This window comes from Aegilops tauschii, chromosome 2 (assembly GCF_002575655.3).
Source record: "Aegilops tauschii subsp. strangulata cultivar AL8/78 chromosome 2, Aet v6.0, whole genome shotgun sequence".
Lineage (NCBI taxonomy): Eukaryota > Viridiplantae > Streptophyta > Magnoliopsida > Poales > Poaceae > Aegilops > Aegilops tauschii.
In genome coordinates, this window is record NC_053036.3 from 510,329,796 (window position 1) to 510,335,047 (window position 5,252).

Sequence of the window (5,252 nt, forward strand, 5' to 3'; positions counted from 1 at the left end):
GGCTATTCTACTGCCGCCAACCAGGCCGTCGAAGCCCGTCGCCAGGCGAAGAGGCAAGCCGGCTTCGAGATCTCGCCAACCGCCGGCCGTTCGCTGGAGGAGCAGCTCCTGGCGATCCAGGCTCGCATCCAGCCGACTCACAGGCTGCTCCGCCGGCTTCAGCGTGCCGGGTCGCAGGTCTTGGCCGCCCTCTGGCCCGGCCAAGTGGTCCCGTGCACTCCCAGCCGGACCGCCGACTGGCTGGAGGTGGTCGTCGGCCGCTTCGAGGCTTGGAAGGCGTCAGCGGCTCGCTCCGGCGCCAGGCGGGCGCTGGAGTTCGTCAAGGCCTGGTATCCCGGCCTGAACCTGGACCAGCTGGCGACCTGACGGCAGCAAGCCGACACGGAGCTGGAGCCGGCGCGGCCGGCCATCATTCGGCGGGCTTCAGCGATCGCCGACTACACCGACACCAACGTCTTCGCCCCCGAGGTGGACGACAATGGAGTCGCCCAGCCGGAAGATTGGTTCGGGCTGGACCCGGCGCATGGCGAGGACTCGGCGGAGGAGATCGACTCCAGCAACGAGGGCGAGGAGGAGGAGGAGGAGGAGGGTGAAGACGCCGAGCCGGCTGGTGGAGAAGCCGGCCAGCCTGACCGCGCCTCCAGCACTACATCGCGTGCGAGTGCGTCTCCTGCCGCGGGAGGTGGTCAAGCCGGGACCAACTAGGCGGCCCCTCCTTTAGTCGGGGGGCTGCCTTCACCGACCAACTCGGCCTCCAAGTCGCGCCTTAGTCTTCTTTCTTTTGTTTTCCTGTCTTGTTGCTTTTGAACAATGTTTGGTTAAGTCTGCACAATTCCGCCCACTAGGTGTATTCAAACTTAAGTCTGTTGCCAGCCTTTAGGCGGCTTTATGTATATAAGTTATGCAATCGGCTTTTCCTTGTACTTTCGCTTTTTGTCCTTCTGCTTTTTTCCTTTGCCGCCCTCCCTTGGTTGCCGCCTCCCCAGTCAACAGTTGCTCTGCAATCTGTAGCCGGGGAGTGCCTGGCCGATTGGGGAGGGGGAAGTACTTTTAGCTCTGCCGGACTTAAGCTAAGTTTTTTAGGAAGCCGGCCAGCCGGCTGCTGTGACAGCCGGCAGGCGTATATGGAGGCCGTCTCTTTGCTATATAGGTTAGTTGTTCCTTAGCCGTTTTTCGTGTGGGCGTCTTTTCTGTCTTTCCTCTTGCTAGTCGGACAGTCAGTTCTTTGAGCTGCGACTTTCAACAAGGGAGGACTTGGGAGCCGGCACACTACTTTGCTGACTTCGGGAAGAACTTAGGATATAGCTCAAGGCGGCCAGTCCCCGGGCCGACTGGTCGGACCCGGTGCCGGACAAGAGTTCAAAATGTAATAATACATTCATGGATATGACACTCGTCATTCATAGATAAATAAAAGGCAGTCCCCGAGTACTGTTCGGGGGGCCTGTTGGTTTGTAACTTAATACAAAAGGGGTAGCTTGATACATACTGCTTTTCAGCTGTAAAATCATCTTAGGAGGTTTGCGTTCCATGGTTGCTCCGACTCCTTGCCGGAGTCGTCTCTCTTGCGTGCTCTTGGCTTTTGCGCGTCGATCAAGTAGTAGGAGTCGTTGCCGAGTGCCTTGCTGACGACGAAGGGGCCTTCCCAAGGGGCCGAGAGCTTGTGCTGGCCGGCTGTTCGCTGGATCAGCCGGAGCACAAGGTCGCCCTCTTGGAAGGATCTTGGCTTGACCTTGCGGTTGTAGTAGCGGCGCAAGCCTTGCTGGTAGATGGCGGACCGGCTGAGGGCTAACAGCCGGCCTTCTTCCAGTAGGTCGACGCCGTCTTCTCTTGCTTCTTTAGCTTCCTCTTCCGTGTACATGGTGATCCGAGGCGAGTCGAACTCGATGTCTGTTGGGATGACAGCCTCGGCACCGTACACAAGGAAGAATGGAGTGAAGCCGGTTGACTTGTTGGGTGTAGTTCGCAGACTCCAGAGGACAGCCGTCAGTTCTTCGAGCCAGCAGCCGGCCGATCGCTCCAGTGGTACAACCAGTCGGGGCTTGATGCCGGAGAGGATAAGTCCATTTGCTCGCTCGACTTGGCCGTTTGACTGCGGGTGGGCAACGGACGCTAAGTCCAGTCGGATGCCCTGTGTTGCGCAGAAACGTGCCAGTGCGCCTTTGGCGAAGTTCGTGCCGTTGTCGGTGATGATGCTGTGCGGCACGCCGTACCGAGTAGTGATGTCGGTGATGAATGTCACGGCAGTCGGCCCGTTCAGCTTCTTAATCGGCTTTGCTTCGATCCACTTTGTGAACTTGTCCACAGCAACGAGTAGATGTGTCAAGCCACCGCGGGCCGTCTTGAAAGGGCCCACCATGTCCAGTCCCCAGACGGCAAAAGGCCAGGTGAGGGGAATGGTCTTGAGGGCAGAAGCCGGCAGGTGTTGTTTGGAACTGAAGACTTGACATCCTCTGCAGGTCTTGACTATTTCTTTAGCATCCTCCAAGGCAGTCGGCCAGAAGAACCCATGGCGGAAAGCCTTGGCCACGAGGGATCTTGAGGCGGCGTGATGGCCGCATTCGCCTTGGTGGATGTCTTTGAGGATTGCCACTCCTTTTTCTGGCTCGACGCAACGCTAGAAGATTCCAGTGATGCTGCGCTTCACAAGCTCCCTGTTGATTATTGTGTATGCTGCGGCTCGTCGTTGCACTAGTCTTGCTGCGATCTCATCAGCCGGCAGCTCTTTGCTGGCTAGGAACTTGAGGATAGGCTGGGCCCATGAGGGAGCTGTGACTTCTTCTGCTGTTAACGTGGCCACCATGACTCGGGTGGGTGGGTTGGGTGTTGCATTGGAGTCGTCCATCGCTTCTTGTGTCGTTGCAGTCCCCGGGCCGACTGCTGCAGTCCCCGGGCCGGGTTCTGAAGTCCCTGGGCCGGGTGCGACTACGTCAGTCCCCGGGGCAGTCGTCGAAGTCCCCGCGCCGCCTGCGGGATTTCTTGAGCCGGATCCGGCTGTTTCTGGTGCAGGCGGTACAAAGATGGAATCCGACTCTGGAGACGGCTTGATGGACGGCTTGAGGAGGCGCTGGAGGGAGACGCCCGTCGGTATGGCTTGTCGGGTGGAGCCGATCCGTGCTAGGGCATCTGCTTGGTCGTTGTCGGCCCTTGGCACGTGAAGGAACTCGCACCCTTCGAAGTATCCGCTCATCTGCTGGACGAGGAATCGGTAGCTTGCCATGTTTGCGTCCTTGGCGTCCCAGTCGCCAGATGATTGCTGGACCACTAAGTCTGAGTCGCCGTAGCACAGGATCCGGCGTATGCCGAGTTCTTTGGCTAGCCGGAGCCCATGTACGAGCGCCTTGTACTCGGCCACGTTGTTGGAGGCGGCGAAGTGGATCTGCAGCGTCTACTTGAGCTTGTCGCCTTTGGGAGAGGTGAGGACGATGCCGGCTCCCAAGCCAGTGCGCATCTTGGACCCGTCAAAGTGCATCCGCCAATGGGTGGAGTCGGGAGCCGGCGGTAAGTACTGGGTCTCGGCCCAGTCGACGAGGAAGTCGGCCAATGCTTGCGACTTGATGGCGGTGCGGGGTTGATAGAAGATCGTGTAGGGCGCCAAGGCAATGGCCCATTTGGCCACCCGGCCGGATGCATCCCGGCTGCCTATGATCTCGGCGAGCGGGGCAGTGCACACGACCGTGATGGGGTGCTCTTGGAAGTAGGGCTTCAATTTCTTGGCAGCGAAGTACACCCCATAGCACATCTTCTGGTAGTGCGGGTAGTTTTGCTTCGAGCTGGATAGTACTTCGCTGAGATAGTAGACCGGCCTCTGGACCAGCTGGGCTCGGCCTTCCTCCGGGCGCTGGACCACAACAACAGTGCTGACGACTCGGCTTGTCGCGGCGATGTAGAGGAGCATGGGCTCCTTCTCAGTCGGTGCGGCTAGGACAGGCGGAGTGGTCAACATTTTCTTCAACTCATGGAAGGCTTGGTCGGCTTGATCATTCCACTCAAAGTGAGTGGACTTCTTCATGAGTCGGTACAGGGGGAGAGCCTTCTCTCCTAGTCGGCTGATAAATCGGTTCAGGGAGGCTAAGCAGCCAGTGAACTTCTGCACATCTCGCAGCTTGGTGGGTATCTCCATCCTCTCGATGGCCTTGATCTTGACAGGGTTGCACTCAATGCCGCGTTCGGAGACCAGGAAGCCTAGCAGCTGGCCGGCTGGCACTCCGAACACGCACTTCTCGGGGTTGAGCTTGATCTGGAATCGGCGCAAGTTGGCAAATGTTTCCTTCAGGTCTTCCAGCAAGGTACCGCGCTTCTCTGTCTTCACCACAATGTCGTCTACGTAGACGTGGGCATTTCTGCCGAGTTGTTTCAAGAGACATTTCTGCATGCAACGCTGAAAAGTGGCACCGGCGTTTCTCAAGCCGAATGTCATTGTCAAGTAGCAGAAAGCTCCAAAGGGTGTGATGAAGGCAGTCTTCAGGCGGTCAGCCGGGTCCAACTTGATCTGATGATACCCTGAGTATGCATCCAAAAAACACAACAGCTCGCATCCGGCTGTGGCGTCTATCACTTGGTCAATCCATGGCAAAGCAAACGGATCCTTTGGGCAGGCCTTGTTCAAGCTTGTGTAGTCTATACACATGCGCCACTTGTTATTCTTCTTCAAAACCAGAACTGGATTGGCAAGCCATTCTGGAAAGAACACTTCCATGATGAAGCCGGCTGCAAGGAGCCGGGCTATCTCTTCTCCCACGATTCTTCGCTTCTCTTCTGATAGTCGGCGGAGGGGTTGCCTGACCGGCTTCGCATCAGCTCGGACATGTAACTTGTGCTCGGCGAAATCCTTCGGGACACCCGGCATGTCCTTTGGGGACCATGCAAAGATGTCTCGATTCTCACGGAGGAAGTCGGCGAGCTCGCCTTCCTATTTACTGTCCAAGTTCGCCCCAATCACGGCGAACCTCTCCGGGTGTTCCGGGTCTAGAGGTATCTTCTTGGTCTCTTTCGCAGGCTGGAAGGAGCCCTGCGCATCACAGTCCTTGGGGTTGGGGGACAAGGCCGGCTGCTTGCCGGCCATGGCCACAACCCGTTCCAACATCCTCTTCTCTTTTGCCACCACGAGGGACTCGGCCAGCCGGCTACTGGCCATGGCACACTCGATGGACTTCTTGTAGTCGCCGGCTACCGTGATGATCCCCTTCGAGCTCGGCATCTTCATCTTCAGGTAGGCATAGTGGGGCACAGCCATGAACTTGGCCAAAGCA